Below are 19,013 nucleotides of genomic sequence, written 5' to 3' on the forward strand. Positions count from 1 at the left end.
GTGAGTGAGTAGGTGAGTGAGTAGGTGAGTGAGTGAGTAGGTGAGTGAGTAGGTGAGTGAGTAGGTGAGTAGGTGAGTGAGTAGGTGAGTAGGTACTGGATGATGCTCCCACTGGTCTCCACGTGCAGGCTGTGTGTGAACGATGATCCCAGTCCTACACTGAGACAGTTCTGATAGTGAGTGAGTGAGTAGGTGAGTGAGTAGGTGAGTGAGTAGGTGAGTAGGTGAGTGAGTAGGTGAGTGAGTAGGTGAGTGAGTAGGTGAGTGAGTAGGTGAGTGAGTAGGTGAGTGAGTAGGTGAGTGAGTGAGTAGGTGAGTGAGTAGGTGAGTGAGTAGGTGAGTGAGTAGGTGAGTGAGTGAGTAGGTGAGTGAGTAGGTGAGTGAGTGAGTAGGTGAGTGAGTAGGTGAGTGAGTGAGTGAGTAGGTGAGTGAGTAGGTGAGTGAGTAGGTGAGTGAGTGAGTAGGTGAGTGAGTAGGTGAGTGAGTGAGTGAGTAGGTGAGTAGGTGAGTGAGTGAGTGAGTAGGTGAGTGAGTAGGTGAGTGGGTGAGTGAGTGAGTGAGTAGGTGAGTGAGTGAGTAGTTGAGTGAGTGAGTGAGTAGGTGAGGGAGTGAGTGAGTAGCTGAGTAGGTGAGTGAGTAGGTGAGTAAGTAGGTGAGTGAGTGAGTAGGTGAGTGAGTAGGTGAGTGAGTAGGTGAGTGAGTAGGTGAGTGAGTGAGTGAGTAGGTGAGTGAGTAGGTGAGTAGGTGAGTGAGTAGGTGAGTGAGTGAGTGAGTAGGTGAGTGAGTGAGTAGGTGAGTGAGTAGGTGAGTGAGTAGGTGAGTGAGTAGGTGAGTAGGTGAGTGAGTAGGTGAGTAGGTGAGTGAGTAGGTGAGTGAGTAGGTGAGTAGGTGAGTGAGTAGGTGAGTGAGAAGGTGAGTGAGTAGGTGAGTGAGTAGGTGAGTAGGTGAGTGAGTAGGTGAGTGAGTAGGTGAGTGAGTAGGTGAGTAGGTGAGTGAGTAGGTGAGTGAGTAGGTGAGTGAGTAGGTGAGTAGGTGAGTGAGTAGGTGAGTGAGTAGGTGAGTAGGTGAGTGAGTAGGTGAGTGAGTAGGTGAGTAGGTGAGTGATTAGGTGAGTGAGTAGGTGAGTGAGTAGGTGAGTGAGTAGGTGAGTAGGTGAGTCAGTAGGTGAGTAGGTGAGTGAGTAGGTGAATGAGTGAGTAGGTGAGTGAGTAGGTGAGTGAGTAGGTGAGTGAGTGAGTAGGTGAGTAGGTGAGTGAGTAGGTGAGTGAGTAGGTGAGTAGGTGAGTGAGTAGGTGAGTAAGTAGGTGAGTGAGTAGGTGAGTGAGTGAGTAGGTGAGTGAGTAGGTGAGTGAGTGAGTAGTTGAGTGAGTAGGTGAGTGAGTAGGTGAGTGAGTGAGTAGGTGAGTGAGTAAATGAGTGAGTAAGTGAGTGAGTAGATGAGTAGGTGAGTGAGTAAATGAGTGAGTAAATGAGTGAGTAGATGAGTAGGTGAGTGAGTAGGTGAGTGAGTAGGTGAGTGAGTAGGTGAGTGAGTAGGTGAGTGAGTAGGTGAGTAGGTGAGTGAGTAGGTGAGTGAGTAGGTGAGTGAGTAGGTGAGTGAGTAGGTGAGTGAGTAGGTGAGTAGGTGAGTGAGTAGGTGAGTAGGTGAGTGAGTAGGTGAGTGAGTAGGTGAGTGAGTAGGTGAGTGAGTAGGTGAGTGAGTAGGTGAGTAGGTGAGTGAGTAGGTGAGTAGGTGAGTGAGTAGGTGAGTGAGTAGGTGAGTGAGTAGGTGAGTGAGTGAGTAGGTGAGTAGGTGAGTGAGTAGGTGAGTGAGTAGGTGAGTGAGTAGGTGAGTGAGTAGGTGAGTGAGTAGGTGAGTAGGTGAGTGAGTAGGTGAGTGAGTAGGTGAGTGAGTAGGTGAGTGAGTAGGTGAGTGAGTAGGTGAGTAGGTGAGTGAGTAGGTGAGTAGGTGAGTGAGTAGGTGAGTGAGTAGGTGAGTGAGTAGGTGAGTGAGTAGGTGAGTGAGTAGGTGAGTAGGTGAGTGAGTAGGTGAGTAGGTGAGTGAGTAGGTGAGTGAGTAGGTGAGTGAGTAGGTGAGTGAGTGAGTAGGTGAGTAGGTGAGTGAGTAGGTGAGTGAGTAGGTGAGTGAGTGAGTGAGTAGGTGAGTGAGTGGGAGTAGGTGAGTAGTAGGTGGTGAGTAGGTAGGTGAGTGAGTAGGTGAGTGAGTAGGTGAGTGAGTAGGTGATGAGTGGGTGAGTGAGTAGGTTAGTGAGTAGGTGAGTGAGTAGGTGAGTGAGTAGGTGAGTGAGTAGGTGAGTGAGTGGGTGAGTGAGTAGGTGAGTGAGTAGGTGAGTGAGTAGGTGAGTGAGTGAGTAGGTGAGTGAGTGAGTGAGTAGGTGAGTGAGTAGGTGAGTGAGTAGGTGAGTGAGTAGGTGAGTGAGTGAGTAGGTGAGTGAGTAGGTGAGTGAGTAGGTGAGTGAGTGAGTAGGTGAGTGAGTAGGTGAGTGAGTAGGTGAGTGAGTAGGTGAGTGAGTAGGTGAGTAGGTGAGTGAGTAGGTGAGTGAGTAGGTGAGTGAGTAGGTGAGTAGGTACTGTATGATGCTCCCACTGGTCTCCACGTGCAGGCTGTGTGTGAACGATGATCCCAGTCCTACACTGAGACAGTTCTGATAGTGAGTGAGTGAGTAGGTGAGTGAGTAGGTGAGTGAGTAGGTGAGTAGGTGAGTGAGTAGGTGAGTGAGTAGGTGAGTAGGTACTGTATGATGCTCCCACTGGTCTCCACGTGCAGGCTGTGTGTGAACGATGATCCCAGTCCTACACTGAGACAGTTCTGATAGTGAGTGAGTGAGTAGGTGAGTGAGTAGGTGAGTGAGTAGGTGAGTGAGTAGGTGAGTGAGTAGGTGAGTGAGTAGGTGAGTAGGTGAGTGAGTAGGTGAGTGAGTAGGTGAGTAGGTGAGTGAGTAGGTGAGTGAGTAGGTGAGTGAGTAGGTGAGTAGGTGAGTGAGTAGGTGAGTGAGTAGGTGAGTGAGTAGGTGAGTGAGTAGGTGAGTGAGTAGGTGAGTAGGTGAGTGAGTAGGTGAGTGAGTGAGTAGGTGAGTGAATAGGTGAGTGAGTAGGTGAGTGAGTAGGTGAGTGAGTAGGTGAGTGAGTGAGTAGGTGAGTAGGTGAGTGAGTAGGTGAGTAGGTGAGTGAGTAGGTGAGTGAGTAGGTGAGTGAGTGAGTAGGTGAGTGAGTGAGTAGGTGAGTAGGTGAGTGAGTAGGTGAGTGAGTAGGTGAGTGAGTAGGTGAGTGAGTAGGTGAGTGAGTAGGTGAGTGAGTAGGTGAGTAGGTGAGTGAGTAGGTGAGTGAGTAGGTGAGTGAGTGAGTAGGTGAGTGAGTGAGTAGGTGAGTAGGTGAGTGAGTAGGTGAGTGAGTAGGTGAGTGAGTAGGTGAGTGAGTAGGTGAGTGAGTAGGTGAGTAGGTGAGTGAGTAGGTGAGTGAGTAGGTGAGTGAGTAGGTGAGTAGGTACTGGATGATGCTCCCACTGGTCTCCACGTGCAGGCTGTGTGTGAACGATGATCCCAGTCCTACACTCAGACAGTTCTGATAGTGAGTGAGTGAGTAGGTGAGTGAGTAGGTGAGTGAGTAGGTGAGTAGGTGAGTGAGTAGGTGAGTGAGTAGGTGAGTAGGTGAGTGAGTAGGTGAGTGAGTAGGTGAGTGAGTGAGTAGGTGAGTGAGTGAGTGAGTAGGTGAGTGAGTAGGTGAGTGAGTAGGTGAGTAGGTGAGTGAGTAGGTGAGTGAGTAGGTGAGTAGGTGAGTGAGTAGGTGAGTGAGTAGGTGAGTGAGTGAGTAGGTGAGTGAGTGAGTGAGTAGGTGAGTGAGTAGGTGAGTGAGTAGGTGAGTAGGTGAGTGAGTAGGTGAGTGAGTAGGTGAGTGAGTAGGTGAGTGAGTGAGTGAGTAGGTGAGTGAGTAGGTGAGTGAGTAGGTGAGTAGGTGAGTAGGTGAGTGAGTAGGTGAGTGAGTAGGTTAGTAGGTGAGTGAGTGAGTAGGTGAGTAGGTGAGTGAGTAGGTGAGTGAGTAGGTGAGTAGGTGAGTGAGTAGGTGAGTGAGTAGGTGAGTGAGTAGGTGAGTGAGTGAGTGAGTAGGTGAGTAGGTGAGTGAGTAGGTGAGTGAGTAGTTGAGTAGGTGAGTGAGTAGGTGAGTGAGTGAGTAGGTGAGTAGGTGAGTGAGTAGGTGAGTGAGTAGGTGAGTGAGTGAGTGAGTAGGTGAGTAGGTGAGTGAGTAGGTGAGTAGGTGAGTGAGTAGGTGAGTGAGTAGGTGAGTGAGTAGGTGAGTGAGTAGGTGAGTAGGTGAGTGAGTAGGTGAGTGAGTAGGTGAGTGAGTGAGTAGGTGAGTGAGTGAGTAGGTGAGTAGGTGAGTGAGTAGGTGAGTGAGTAGGTGAGTGAGTAGGTGAGTGAGTAGGTGAGTAGGTGAGTGAGTAGGTGAGTAGGTGAGTGACTGAGTGAGTAGGTGAGTGAGTAAGTGAGTGAGTGAGTAGGTGAGTGAGTAGGTGAGTGAGTGAGTAGGTGAGTGAGTGTGTAGGTGAGTGAGTAGGTGAGTGAGTGAGTAGGTGAGTGAGTGAGTAGGTGAGTGAGTAGGTGAGTGAGTGAGTGAGTAGGTGAGTGAGTAGGTGAGTGAGTAGGTGAGTGAGTAGGTGAGTAGGTGAGTGAGTAGGTGAGTGAGTAGGTGAGTAGGTGAGTGAGTAGGTGAGTGAGTAGGTGAGTGAGTAGGTGAGTGAGTAGGTGAGTAGGTGAGTGAGTAGGTGAGTGAGTAGGTGAGTAGGTGAGTAGGTGAGTGAGTAGGTGAGTGAGTGAGTGAGTAGGTGAGTGAGTAGGTGAGTGAGTAGGTGAGTAGGTGAGTGAGTAGGTGAGTGAGTAGGTGAGTGAGTAGGTGAGTGAGTAGGTGAGTGAGTAGGTGAGTGAGTAGGTGAGTGAGTGAGTGAGTATGTGAGAGGGTGAGTGAGTAGGTGAGTGAGTAGGTGAGTGAGTGAGTGAGTAGGTGAGAGGGTGAGTGAGTAGGTGAGTGAGTAGGTGAGTGAGTAGGTGAGTGAGTAGGTGAGTGTATAGGTGAGTGAGTGAGTAGGTGAGTGAGTGAGTGAGTAGGTGAGTGAGTAGGTGAGTGAGTAGGTGAGTAGGTGAGTGAGTAGGTGAGTGAGTAGGTGAGTGAGTAGGTGAGTGAGTGAGTAGGTGAGTGAGTGAGTGAGTAGGTGAGTGAGTAGGTGAGTGAGTAGGTGAGTAGGTGAGTGAGTAGGTGAGTGAGTAGGTGAGTAGGTGAGTGAGTAGGTGAATGAGTAGGTGAGTGAGTGAGTAGGTGAGTGAGTGAGTGAGTAGGTGAGTGAGTAGGTGAGTGAGTAGGTGAGTAGGTGAGTGAGTAGGTGAGTGAGTAGGTGAGTGAGTAGGTGAGTGAGTGAGTGAGTGAGTAGGTGAGTGAGTAGGTGAGTGAGTAGGTGAGTGAGTAGGTGAGTAGGTGAGTAGGTGAGTGAGTAGGTGAGTGAGTAGGTTAGTAGGTGAGTGAGTGAGTAGGTGAGTAGGTGAGTGAGTAGGTGAGTGAGTAGGTGAGTAGGTGAGTGAGTAGGTGAGTGAGTAGGTGAGTGAGTAGGTGAGTGAGTGAGTGAGTAGGTGAGTAGGTGAGTGAGTGGGTGAGTGAGTAGTTGAGTAGGTGAGTGAGTAGGTGAGTGAGTGAGTAGGTGAGTAGGTGAGTGAGTAGGTGAGTGAGTAGGTGAGTGAGTGAGTGAGTAGGTGAGTAGGTGAGTGAGTAGGTGAGTGAGTAGGTGAGTAGGTGAGTGAGTAGGTGAGTGAGTAGGTGAGTGAGTAGGTGAGTAGGTGAGTGAGTAGGTGAGTGAGTAGGTGAGTGAGTGAGTAGGTGAGTGAGTGAGTAGGTGAGTAGGTGAGTGAGTAGGTGAGTGAGTAGGTGAGTGAGTAGATGAGTGAGTAGGTGAGTGAGTAGGTGAGTAGGTGAGTGAGTAGGTGAGTAGGTGAGTGACTGAGTGAGTAGGTGAGTGAGTAAGTGAGTGAGTGAGTAGGTGAGTGAGTAGGTGAGTGAGTGAGTAGGTGAGTGAGTGTGTAGGTGAGTGAGTAGGTGAGTGAGTGAGTAGGTGAGTGAGTGAGTAGGTGAGTGAGTAGGTGAGTGAGTGAGTGAGTAGGTGAGTGAGTAGGTGAGTGAGTAGGTGAGTAAGTAGGTGAGTGAGTAGGTGAGTAGGTGAGTGAGTAGGTGAGTGAGTAGGTGAGTGAGTGAGTAGGTGAGTGAGTAGGTGAGTGAGTAGGTGAGTAGGTACTGTATGATGCTCCCACTGGTCTCCACGTGCAGGCTGTGTGTGAACGATGATCCCAGTCCTACACTGAGACAGTTCTGATAGTGAGTGAGTGAGTAGGTGAGTGAGTAGGTGAGTGAGTAGGTGAGTGAGTAGGTGAGTGAGTAGGTGAGTGAGTAGGTGAGTAGGTGAGTGAGTAGGTGAGTGAGTAGGTGAGTAGGTGAGTGAGTAGGTGAGTGAGTAGGTGAGTGAGTAGGTGAGTAGGTGAGTGAGTAGGTGAGTGAGTAGGTGAGTGAGTAGGTGAGTGAGTAGGTGAGTGAGTAGGTGAGTAGGTGAGTAGGTGAGTGAGTAGGTGAGTGAGTGAATGAGTAGGTGAGTGAGTAGGTGAGTGACTAGGTGAGTGAGTGAGTAGGTGAGTGAGTAGGTGAGTGAGTAGGTGAGTAGGTGAGTGAGTAGGTGAGTGAGTAGGTGAGTGAGTAGGTGAGTAGGTACTGTATGATGCTCCCACTGGTCTCCACGTGCAGGCTGTGTGTGAACGATGATCCCAGTCCTACACTGAGACAGTTCTGATAGTGAGTGAGTGAGTAGGTGAGTGAGTAGGTGAGTGAGTAGGTGAGTAGGTGAGTGAGTAGGTGAGTGAGTAGGTGAGTAGGTGAGTGAGTAGGTGAGTGAGTAGGTGAGTAGGTGAGTGAGTAGGTGAGTGAGTAGGTGAGTGAGTAGGTGAGTGAGTAGGTGAGTGAGTAGGTGAGTATGTGAGAGGGTGAGTGAGTAGGTGAGTGAGTAGGTGAGTAGGTGAGTGAGTAGGTGAGTGAGTGAGTGAGTAGGTGAGAGGGTGAGTGAGTAGGTGAGTGAGTAGGTGAGTGAGTAGGTGAGTGAGTAGGTGAGTGTATAGGTGAGTGAGTAGGTGAGTGAGTAGGTGAGTAGGTGAGTAGGTGAGTGAGTAGGTGAGTGAGTAGGTTAGTAGGTGAGTGAGTGAGTAGGTGAGTAGGTGAGTGAGTAGGTGAGTGAGTAGGTGAGTAGGTGAGTGAGTAGGTGAGTGAGTAGGTGAGTGAGTAGGTGAGTGAGTGAGTGAGTAGGTGAGTAGGTGAGTGAGTGGGTGAGTGAGTAGTTGAGTAGGTGAGTGAGTAGGTGAGTGAGTGAGTAGGTGAGTAGGTGAGTGAGTAGGTGAGTGAGTAGGTGAGTGAGTGAGTGAGTAGGTGAGAGGGTGAGTGAGTAGGTGAGTGAGTAGGTGAGTGAGTAGGTGAGTGAGTGAGTAGGTGAGTGAGTGAGTGAGTAGGTGAGTGAGTAGGTGAGTAGGTGAGTGAGTAGGTGAGTGAGTAGGTGAGTGAGTGAGTAGGTGAGTGAGTGAGTGAGTAGGTGAGTGAGTAGGTGAGTGAGTAGGTGAGTAGGTGAGTGAGTAGGTGAGTGAGTAGGTGAGTAGGTGAGTGAGTAGGTGAGTGAGTAGGTGAGTGAGTGAGTAGGTGAGTGAGTGAGTGAGTAGGTGAGTGAGTAGGTGAGTGAGTAGGTGAGTAGGTGAGTGAGTAGGTGAGTGAGTAGGTGAGTGAGTAGGTGAGTGAGTGAGTGAGTAGGTGAGTGAGTAGGTGAGTGAGTAGGTGAGTAGGTGAGTAGGTGAGTGAGTAGGTGAGTGAGTAGGTTAGTAGGTGAGTGAGTGAGTAGGTGAGTAGGTGAGTGAGTAGGTGAGTGAGTAGGTGAGTAGGTGAGTGAGTAGGTGAGTGAGTAGGTGAGTGAGTAGGTGAGTGAGTGAGTGAGTAGGTGAGTAGGTGAGTGAGTAGGTGAGTGAGTAGTTGAGTAGGTGAGTGAGTAGGTGAGTGAGTGAGTAGGTGAGTAGGTGAGTGAGTAGGTGAGTGAGTAGGTGAGTGAGTGAGTGAGTAGGTGAGTAGGTGAGTGAGTAGGTGAGTAGGTGAGTGAGTAGGTGAGTGAGTAGGTGAGTGAGTAGGTGAGTGAGTAGGTGAGTAGGTGAGTGAGTAGGTGAGTGAGTAGGTGAGTGAGTGAGTAGGTGAGTGAGTGAGTAGGTGAGTAGGTGAGTGAGTAGGTGAGTGAGTAGGTGAGTGAGTAGGTGAGTGAGTAGGTGAGTAGGTGAGTGAGTAGGTGAGTAGGTGAGTGACTGAGTGAGTAGGTGAGTGAGTAAGTGAGTGAGTGAGTAGGTGAGTGAGTAGGTGAGTGAGTGAGTAGGTGAGTGAGTGTGTAGGTGAGTGAGTAGGTGAGTGAGTGAGTAGGTGAGTGAGTGAGTAGGTGAGTGAGTAGGTGAGTGAGTGAGTGAGTAGGTGAGTGAGTAGGTGAGTGAGTAGGTGAGTGAGTAGGTGAGTAGGTGAGTGAGTAGGTGAGTGAGTAGGTGAGTAGGTGAGTGAGTAGGTGAGTGAGTAGGTGAGTGAGTAGGTGAGTGAGTAGGTGAGTAGGTGAGTGAGTAGGTGAGTGAGTAGGTGAGTGAGTGAGTGAGTGAGTAGGTGAGTGAGTAGGTGAGTGAGTAGGTGAGTAGGTGAGTGAGTAGGTGAGTGAGTAGGTGAGTGAGTAGGTGAGTGAGTAGGTGAGTGAGTAGGTGAGTGAGTAGGTGAGTGAGTGAGTGAGTATGTGAGAGGGTGAGTGAGTAGGTGAGTGAGTAGGTGAGTGAGTGAGTGAGTAGGTGAGAGGGTGAGTGAGTAGGTGAGTGAGTAGGTGAGTGAGTAGGTGAGTGAGTAGGTGAGTGTTAGGTGAGTGAGTGAGTAGGTGAGTGGTGAGTGAGTAGGTGAGTGAGTAGGTGAGTGAGTAGGTGAGTAGGTGAGTGAGTAGGTGAGTGAGTAGGTGAGTGAGTAGGTGAGTGAGTGAGTAGGTGAGTGAGTGAGTGAGTAGGTGAGTGAGTAGGTGAGTGAGTAGGTGAGTAGGTGAGTGAGTAGGTGAGTGAGTAGGTGAGTAGGTGAGTGAGTAGGTGAGTGAGTAGGTGAGTGAGTGAGTAGGTGAGTGAGTGAGTGAGTAGGTGAGTGAGTAGGTGAGTGAGTAGGTGAGTAGGTGAGTGAGTAGGTGAGTGAGTAGGTGAGTGAGTAGGTGAGTAGGTGAGTGAGTAGGTGAGTGAGTAGGTGAGTGAGTAGGTGAGTAGGTGAGTAGGTGAGTGAGTAGGTGAGTGAGTAGGTTAGTAGGTGAGTGAGTGAGTAGGTGAGTAGGTGAGTGAGTAGGTGAGTGAGTGAGTGAGTAGGTGAGTAGGTGAGTGAGTGGGTGAGTGAGTAGTTGAGTAGGTGAGTGAGTAGGTGAGTGAGTGAGTAGGTGAGTAGGTGAGTGAGTAGGTGAGTGAGTAGGTGAGTGAGTGAGTGAGTAGGTGAGTAGGTGAGTGAGTAGGTGAGTGAGTAGGTGAGTAGGTGAGTGAGTAGGTGAGTGAGTAGGTGAGTGAGTAGGTGAGTGAGTAGGTGAGTGAGTAGGTGAGTAGGTGAGTGAGTAGGTGAGTGAGTAGGTGAGTGAGTGAGTAGGTGAGTGAGTGAGTAGGTGAGTAGGTGAGTGAGTAGGTGAGTGAGTAGGTGAGTGAGTAGATGAGTGAGTAGGTGAGTGAGTAGGTGAGTAGGTGAGTGAGTAGGTGAGTAGGTGAGTGACTGAGTGAGTAGGTGAGTGAGTAAGTGAGTGAGTGAGTAGGTGAGTGAGTAGGTGAGTGAGTGAGTAGGTGAGTGAGTGTGTAGGTGAGTGAGTAGGTGAGTGAGTGAGTAGGTGAGTGAGTGAGTAGGTTGAGTGAGTAGGTGAGTGAGTGAGTGAGTAGGTGAGTGAGTAGGTGAGTGAGTAGGTGAGTAAGTAGGTGAGTGAGTAGGTGAGTAGGTGAGTGAGTAGGTGAGTGAGTAGGTGAGTGAGTGAGTAGGTGAGTGAGTAGGTGAGTGAGTAGGTGAGTAGGTACTGTATGATGCTCCCACTGGTCTCCACGTGCAGGCTGTGTGTGAACGATGATCCCAGTCCTACACTGAGACAGTTCTGATAGTGAGTGAGTGAGTAGGTGAGTGAGTAGGTGAGTGAGTAGGTGAGTGAGTAGGTGAGTGAGTAGGTGAGTGAGTAGGTGAGTAGGTGAGTGAGTAGGTGAGTGAGTAGGTGAGTAGGTGAGTGAGTAGGTGAGTGAGTAGGTGAGTGAGTAGGTGAGTAGGTGAGTGAGTAGGTGAGTGAGTAGGTGAGTGAGTAGGTGAGTGAGTAGGTGAGTGAGTAGGTGAGTAGGTGAGTAGGTGAGTGAGTAGGTGAGTGAGTGAATGAGTAGGTGAGTGAGTAGGTGAGTGACTAGGTGAGTGAGTGAGTAGGTGAGTGAGTAGGTGAGTGAGTAGGTGAGTAGGTGAGTGAGTAGGTGAGTGAGTAGGTGAGTGAGTAGGTGAGTAGGTACTGTATGATGCTCCCACTGGTCTCCACGTGCAGGCTGTGTGTGAACGATGATCCCAGTCCTACACTGAGACAGTTCTGATAGTGAGTGAGTGAGTAGGTGAGTGAGTAGGTGAGTGAGTAGGTGAGTGAGTAGGTGAGTGAGTAGGTGAGTAGGTGAGTGAGTAGGTGAGTGAGTAGGTGAGTGAGTAGGTGAGTGAGTAGGTGAGTGAGTAGGTGAGTATGTGAGAGGGTGAGTGAGTAGGTGAGTGAGTAGGTGAGTAGGTGAGTGAGTAGGTGAGTGAGTGAGTGAGTAGGTGAGAGGGTGAGTGAGTAGGTGAGTGAGTAGGTGAGTGAGTAGGTGAGTGAGTAGGTGAGTGTATAGGTGAGTGAGTAGGTGAGTGAGTAGGTGAGTAGGTGAGTAGGTGAGTGAGTAGGTGAGTGAGTAGGTTAGTAGGTGAGTGAGTGAGTAGGTGAGTAGGTGAGTGAGTAGGTGAGTGAGTAGGTGAGTAGGTGAGTGAGTAGGTGAGTGAGTAGGTGAGTGAGTAGGTGAGGTGAGTGAGTGAGTAGGTGAGTAGGTGAGTGAGTGGGTGAGTGAGTAGTTGAGTAGGTGAGTGAGTAGGTGAGTGAGTGAGTAGGTGAGTAGGTGAGTGAGTAGGTGAGTGAGTAGGTGAGTGAGTGAGTGAGTAGGTGAGTAGGTGAGTGAGTAGGTGAGTGAGTAGGTGAGTAGGTGAGTGAGTAGGTGAGTGAGTAGGTGAGTGAGTAGGTGAGTGAGTAGGTGAGTAGGTGAGTGAGTAGGTGAGTGAGTAGGTGAGTGAGTGAGTAGGTGAGTGAGTGAGTAGGTGAGTAGGTGAGTGAGTAGGTGAGTGAGTAGGTGAGTGAGTAGATGAGTGAGTAGGTGAGTGAGTAGGTGAGTAGGTGAGTGAGTAGGTGAGTAGGTGAGTGACTGAGTGAGTAGGTGAGTGAGTAAGTGAGTGAGTGAGTAGGTGAGTGAGTAGGTGAGTGAGTGAGTAGGTGAGTGAGTGTGTAGGTGAGTGAGTAGGTGAGTGAGTGAGTAGGTGAGTGAGTGAGTAGGTGAGTGAGTAGGTGATTGAGTGAGTGAGTAGGTGAGTGAGTAGGTGAGTGAGTAGGTGAGTAAGTAGGTGAGTGAGTAGGTGAGTAGGTGAGTGAGTAGGTGAGTGAGTAGTGAGTGAGTGAGTAGGTGAGTGAGTAGGTGAGTGAGTAGGTGAGTAGGTACTGTATGATGCTCCCACTGGTCTCCACGTGCAGGCTGTGTGTGAACGATGATCCCAGTCCTACACTGAGACAGTTCTGATAGTGAGTGAGTGAGTAGGTGAGTGAGTAGGTGAGTGAGTAGGTGAGTAGGTGAGTGAGTAGGTGAGTGAGTAGGTGAGTAGGTGAGTGAGTAGGTGAGTGAGTAGGTGAGTAGGTGAGTGAGTAGGTGAGTGAGTAGGTGAGTGAGTACGTGAGTGAGTAGGTGAGTGAGTAGGTGAGTATGTGAGAGGGTGAGTGAGTAGGTGAGTGAGTAGGTGAGTAGGTGAGTGAGTAGGTGAGTGAGTGAGTGAGTAGGTGAGAGGGTGAGTGAGTAGGTGAGTGAGTAGGTGAGTGAGTAGGTGAGTGAGTAGGTGAGTGTATAGGTGAGTGAGTGAGTAGGTGAGTGAGTGAGTGAGTAGGTGAGTGAGTAGGTGAGTGAGTAGGTGAGTAGGTGAGTGAGTAGGTGAGTGAGTAGGTGAGTGAGTAGGTGAGAGAGTGAGTGAGTGAGTAGGTGAGTGAGTAGGTGAGTGAGTAGGTGAGTAGGTGAGTGAGTAGGTGAGTGAGTAGGTGAGTAGGTGAGTGAGTAGGTGAGTGAGTAGGTGAGTGAGTAGGTGAGTGAGTGAGTAGGCGAGTGAGTGAGTGAGTAGGTGAGTGAGTAGGTGAGTGAGTAGGTGAGTAGGTGAGTGAGTAGGTGAGTGAGTAGGTGAGTGAGTGAGTGAGTATGGTGAGTGAGTAGTGAGTGAGGAGTAGGTGAGTGAGTAGGTGAGTAGGTGAGTAGGTGAGTGAGTAGGTGAGTGAGTAGGTTAGTAGGTGAGTGAGTGAGTAGGTGAGTAGGTGAGTGAGTAGGTGAGTGAGTAGGTGAGTAGGTGAGTGAGTAGGTGAGTGAGTAGGTGAGTGAGTAGGTGAGTGAGTGAGTGAGTAGGTGAGTAGGTGAGTGAGTAGGTGAGTGAGTAGTTGAGTAGGTGAGTGAGTAGGTGAGTGAGTGAGTAGGTGAGTAGGTGAGTGAGTAGGTGAGTGAGTAGGTGAGTGAGTGAGTGAGTAGGTGAGTAGGTGAGTGATTAGGTGAGTGAGTAGGTGAGTAGGTGAGTGAGTAGGTGAGTGAGTAGGTGAGTGAGTAGGTGAGTAGGTGAGTGAGTAGGTGAGTGAGTAGGTGAGTGAGTGAGTAGGTGAGTGAGTGAGTAGGTGAGTAGGTGAGTGAGTAGGTGAGTGAGTAGGTGAGTGAGTAGGTGAGTAGGTGAGTGAGTAGGTGAGTAGGTGAGTAGGTGAGTGAGTGAGTAGGTGAGTGAGTAGGTGAGTGAGTAGGTGAGTGAGTAGGTGAGTGAGTAGGTGAGTGAGTAGGTGAGTAGGTGAGTGAGTAGGTGAGTGAGTAGGTGAGTGAGTAGGTGAGTGAGTAGGTGAGTAGGTGAGTGAGTAGGTGAGTGAGTAGGTGAGTGAGTAGGTGAGTAGGTGAGTGAGTAGGTGAGGAGTAGGTGAGTAGGTGAGTGAGTAGGTGAGTAGGTGAGTAGGTGAGTGAGTAGGTGAGTGAGTGAGTAGGTGAGTGAGTAGGTGAGTGAGTAGGTGAGTAGGTGAGTGAGTAGGTGAGTGAGTAGGTGAGTGAGTAGGTGAGTGAGTGAGTAGGTGAGTGAGTAGGTGAGTGAGTAGGTGAGTGAGTGAGTAGGTGAGTGAGTAGGTGAGTAGGTGAGTGAGTAGGTGAGTGAGTAGGTGAGTGAGTAGGTGAGTAGGTGAGGGAGTAGGTGAGTGAGTAGGTGAGTGAGTAGGTGAGTGAGTAGGTGAGTGAGTGAGTAGGTGGTAGGTGAGTGAGTAGGTGAGTGAGTAGGTGAGTAGGTGAGTGAGTAGGTGAGTGAGTAGGTGAGTAGGTGAGTGAGTGAGTAGGTGAGTGAGTGAGTGGGTGAGTGAGTAGGTGAGTGAGTGAGTAGGTGAGTGAGTAGGTGAGTGAGTGAGTAGGTGAGTGAGTAGGTGAGTGAGTAGGTGAGTAAGTGAGTGAGTAGGTGAGTGAGTAGGTGAGTGAGTAGGTGAGTGAGTGAGTGAGTGAGTAGGTGAGTAGGTGAGTGAGTAGGTGAGTGAGTAGTTGAGTAGGTGAGTGAGTAGGTGAGTGAGTGAGTAGGTGAGTAGGTGAGTGAGTAGGTGAGTGAGTAGGTGAGTGAGTGAGTAGGTGAGTAGGTGAGTGAGTAGGTGAGTAGGTGAGTGAGTAGGTGAGTGAGTAGGTGAGTGAGTAGGTGAGTGAGTAGGTGAGTAGGTGAGTGAGTAGGTGAGTGAGTAGGTGAGTGAGTGAGTAGGTGAGTGAGTAGGTGAGTGAGTAGGTGAGTGAGTAGGTGAGTGAGTGAGTAGGTGAGTGAGTAGGTGAGTGAGTAGGTGAGTAGGTGAGTGAGTAGGTGAGTGAGTAGGTGAGTGAGTGAGTAGGTGAGTGAGTAGGTGAGTGAGTAGGTGAGGAGTGAGTAGGTGAGTGAGTAGGTGAGTGAGTAGGTGAGTGAGTAGGTGAGTGAGTAGGTGAGTGAGTAGGTGAGTAGGTGAGTGAGTAGGTGAGTGAGTAGGTGAGTGAGTAGGTGAGTAGGTGAGTGAGTAGGTGAGTGAGTAGGTGAGTGAGTAGGTGAGTGAGTAGGTGAGTGAGTGAGTAGGTGAGTGAGTAGGTGAGTGAGTGAGTGAGTAGGTGAGTGAGTAGGTGAGTGAGTAGGTGAGTGAGTAGGTGAGTAGGTGAGTGAGTAGGTGAGTGAGTAGGTGAGTGAGTAGGTGAGTGAGAAGGTGAGTGAGTAGGTGAGTGAGTAGGTGAGTGAGTAGGTGAGTAGGTGAGTGAGTAGGTGAGTGAGTAGGTGAGTGAGTAGGTGAGTAGGTGAGTGAGTAGGTGAGTGAGTAGGTGAGTGAGTAGGTGAGTGAGTAGGTGAGTGAGTGAGTAGGTGAGTGAGTAGGTGAGTGAGTGAGTAGGTGAGTGAGTAGGTGAGTGAGTAGGTGAGTGAGTAGGTGAGTAGGTGAGTGAGTAGGTGAGTGAGTAGGTGAGTGAGTAGGTGAGTGAGAAGGTGAGTGAGTAGGTGAGTGAGTAGGTGAGTAGGTGAGTGAGTAGGTGAGTGAGTAGGTGAGTGAGTAGGTGAGTAGGTGAGTGATTAGGTGAGTGAGTAGGTGAGTGAGTAGGTGAGTGAGTAGGTGAGTGAGTGAGTGAGTAGGTGAGTGAGTAGGTGAGTGAGTGAGTGAGTAGGTGAGTGAGTAGGTGAGTGAGTAGGTGAGTGAGTAGGTGAGTAGGTGAGTGAGTAGGTGAGTGAGTAGGTGAGTGAGTAGGTGAGTGAGTAGGTGAGTGAGAAGGTGAGTGAGTAGGTGAGTGAGTAGGTGAGTGAGAAGGTGAGTAGGTGAGTGAGTAGGTGAGTGAGTAGGTGAGTGAGTAGGTGAGTGAGTAGGTGAGTGAGTAGGTGAGAGAGTAGGTGAGTGAGTAGGTGAGTGAGTAGGTGAGTGAGTAGGTGAGTAGGTACTGTATGATGCTCCCACTGGTCTCCACGTGCAGGCTGTGTGTGAACGATGATCCCAGTCCTACACTGAGACAGTTCTGATAGTGAGTGAGTGAGTAGGTGAGTGAGTAGGTGAGTGAGTAGGTGAGTGAGTAGGTGAGTGAGTAGGTGAGTAGGTGAGTGAGTAGGTGAGTAGGTACTGGATGATGCTCCCACTGGTCTCCACGTGCAGGCTGTGTGTGAACGATGATCCCAGTCCTACACTGAGACAGTTCTGATAGTGAGTGAGTGAGTAGGTGAGTGAGTAGGTGAGTGAGTAGGTGAGTGAGTAGGTGAGTAGGTGAGTGAGTAGGTGAGTGAGTATGTGAGTGAGTAGGTGAGTAGGTACTGGATGATGCTCCCACTGGTCTCCACGTGCAGGCTGTGTGTGAACGATGATCCCAGTCCTACACTCAGACAGTTCTGATAGTGAGTGAGTGAGTAGGTGAGTGAGTAGGTGAGTGAGTAGGTGAGTGAGTAGGTGAGTGAGTAGGTGAGTGAGTGAGTAGGTGAGTGAGTAGGTGAGTGAGTAGGTGAGTAGGTGAGTGAGTAGGTGAGTGAGTAGGTGAGTGAGTAGGTGAGTAGGTGAGTGAGTAGGTGAGTGAGTAGGTGAGTGAGTAGGTGAGTGAGTGAGTGAGTAGGTGAGTGAGTAGGTGAGTGAGTAGGTGAGTAGGTGAGTAGGTGAGTGAGTAGGTGAGTGAGTAGGTTAGTAGGTGAGTGAGTGAGTAGGTGAGTAGGTGAGTGAGTAGGTGAGTGAGTAGGTGAGTAGGTGAGTGAGTAGGTGAGTGAGTAGGTGAGTGAGTAGGTGAGTGAGTGAGTGAGTAGGTGAGTAGGTGAGTGAGTAGGTGAGTGAGTAGTTGAGTAGGTGAGTGAGTAGGTGAGTGAGTGAGTAGGTGAGTAGGTGAGTGAGTAGGTGAGTGAGTAGGTGAGTGAGTGAGTGAGTAGGTGAGTAGGTGAGTGAGTAGGTGAGTGAGTAGGTGAGTAGGTGAGTGAGTAGGTGAGTGAGTAGGTGAGTGAGTAGGTGAGTGAGTAGGTGAGTAGGTGAGTGAGTAGGTGAGTGAGTAGGTGAGTGAGTGAGTAGGTGAGTGAGTGAGTAGGTGAGTAGGTGAGTGAGTAGGTGAGTGAGTAGGTGAGTGAGTAGGTGAGTGAGTAGGTGAGTAGGTGAGTGAGTAGGTGAGTAGGTGAGTGACTGAGTGAGTAGGTGAGTGAGTAAGTGAGTGAGTGAGTAGGTGAGTGAGTAGGTGAGTGAGTGAGTAGGTGAGTGAGTGTGTAGGTGAGTGAGTAGGTGAGTGAGTGAGTAGGTGAGTGAGTGAGTAGTGAGTGGAGTAGGTGAGTGAGTGAGTGAGTAGGTGAGTGAGTAGGTGAGTGAGTAGGTGAGTGAGTAGGTGAGTGAGTAGGTGAGTAGGTGAGTGAGTAGGTGAGTGAGTAGGTGAGTAGGTGAGTGAGTAGGTGAGTGAGTAGGTGAGTGAGTAGGTGAGTGAGTAGGTGAGTAGGTGAGTGAGTAGGTGAGTGAGTAGGTGAGTAGGTGAGTAGGTGAGTGAGTAGGTGAGTGAGTGAGTGAGTAGGTGAGTGAGTAGGTGAGTGAGTAGGTGAGTAGGTGAGTGAGTAGGTGAGTGAGTAGGTGAGTGAGTAGGTGAGTGAGTAGGTGAGTGAGTAGGTGAGTATGTGAGAGGGTGAGTGAGTAGGTGAGTGAGTAGGTGAGTAGGTGAGTGAGTAGGTGAGTGAGTGAGTGAGTAGGTGAGAGGGTGAGTGAGTAGGTGAGTGAGTAGGTGAGTGAGTAGGTGAGTGAGTAGGTGAGTGTATAGGTGAGTGAGTGAGTAGGTGAGTGAGTGAGTGAGTAGGTGAGTGAGTAGGTGAGTGAGTAGGTGAGTAGGTGAGTGAGTAGGTGAGTGAGTAGGTGAGTGAGTAGGTGAGTGAGTGAGTAGGTGAGTGAGTGAGTGAGTAGGTGAGTGAGTAGGTGAGTGAGTAGGTGAGTAGGTGAGTGAGTAGGTGAGTGAGTAGGTGAGTAGGTGAGTGAGTAGGTGAGTGAGTAGGTGAGTGAGTGAGTAGGTGAGTGAGTGAGTGAGTAGGTGAGTGAGTAGGTGAGTGAGTAGGTGAGTAGGTGAGTGAGTAGGTGAGTGAGTAGGTGAGTGAGTAGGTGAGTGAGTGAGTGAGTAGGTGAGTGAGTAGGTGAGTGAGTAGGTGAGTGAGTAGGTGAGTAGGTGAGTAGGTGAGTGAGTAGGTGAGTGAGTAGGTTAGTAGGTGAGTGAGTGAGTAGGTGAGTAGGTGAGTGAGTAGGTGAGTGAGTAGGTGAGTAGGTGAGTGAGTAGGTGAGTGAGTAGGTGAGTGAGTAGGTGAGTGAGTGAGTGAGTAGGTGAGTAGGTGAGTGAGTGGGTGAGTGAGTAGTTGAGTAGGTGAGTGAGTAGCTGAGTGAGTGAGTAGGTGAGTAGGTGAGTGAGTAGGTGAGTGAGTAGGTGAGTGAGTGAGTGAGTAGGTGAGTAGGTGAGTGAGTAGGTGAGTGAGTAGGTGAGTAGGTGAGTGAGTAGGTGAGTGAGTAGGTGAGTGAGTAGGTGAGTGAGTAGGTGAGTAGGTGAGTGAGTAGGTGAGTGAGTAGGTGAGTGAGTGAGTAGGTGAGTGAGTGAGTAGGTGAGTAGGTGAGTGAGTAGGTGAGTGAGTAGGTGAGTGAGTAGGTGAGTGAGTAGGTGAGTGAGTAGGTGAGTAGGTGAGTGAGTAGGTGAGTAGGTGAGTGACTGAGTGAGTAGGTGAGTGAGTAAGTGAGTGAGTGAGTAGGTGAGTGAGTAGGTGAGTGAGTGAGTAGGTGAGTGAGTGTGTAGGTGAGTGAGTAGGTGAGTGAGTGAGTAGGTGAGTGAGTGAGTAGGTGAGTGAGTAGGTGAGTGAGTGAGTGAGTAGGTGAGTGAGTAGGTGAGTGAGTAGGTGAGTAAGTAGGTGAGTGAGTAGGTGAGTAGGTGAGTGAGTAGGTGAGTGAGTAGGTGAGTGAGTGAGTAGGTGAGTGAGTAGGTGAGTGAGTAGGTGAGTAGGTCCTGGATGATGCTCCCACTGGTCTCCACGTGCAGGCTGTGTGTGAACGATGATCCCAGTCCTACACTGAGACAGTTTCTGATAGTGAGTGAGTGAGTAGGTGAGTGAGTAGGTGAGTGAGTAGGTGAGTGAGTAGGTGAGTGAGTAGGTGAGTGAGTAGGTGAGTAGGTGAGTGAGTAGGTGAGTGAGTAGGTGAGTAGGTGAGTGAGTAGGTGAGTGAGTAGGTGAGTGAGTAGGTGAGTAGGTGAGTGAGTAGGTGAGTGAGTAGGTGAGTGAGTAGGTGAGTAGGTGAGTGAGTAGGTGAGTGAGTGAGTTAGGTGAGAGGGTGAGTGAGTAGGTGAGTGAGTAGGTGAGTGAGTAGGTGAGTGAGTAGGTGAGTGAGTGAGTAGGTGAGTGAGTAGGTGAGTGAGTAGGTGAGTAGGTGAGTGAGTAGGTGAGTGAGTATGTGAGTGAGTAGGTGAGTAGGTACTGTATGATGCTCCCACTGGTCTCCACGTGCAGGCTGTGTGTGAACGATGATCCCAGTCCTACACTGAGACAGTTCTGATAGTGAGTGAGTGAGTAGGTGAGTGAGTAGGTGAGTGAGTAGGTGAGTAGGTGAGTGAGTAGGTGAGTGAGTAGGTGAGTAGGTGAGTGAGTAGGTGAGTGAGTAGGTGAGTAGGTGAGTGAGTAAATGAGTGAGTAGGTGAGTGAGTAGGTGAGTGAGTAGGTGAGTGAGTAGGTGAGTGAGTAGG

Source organism: Petromyzon marinus, unplaced genomic scaffold (assembly GCF_048934315.1).
Source record: "Petromyzon marinus isolate PM22_M1 ecotype Great Lakes invasive population unplaced genomic scaffold, UKy_Petmar_22M1.pri1.0 PM_Scaffold_208, whole genome shotgun sequence".
Classification (NCBI taxonomy): Eukaryota; Metazoa; Chordata; class Hyperoartia; order Petromyzontiformes; family Petromyzontidae; genus Petromyzon; species Petromyzon marinus.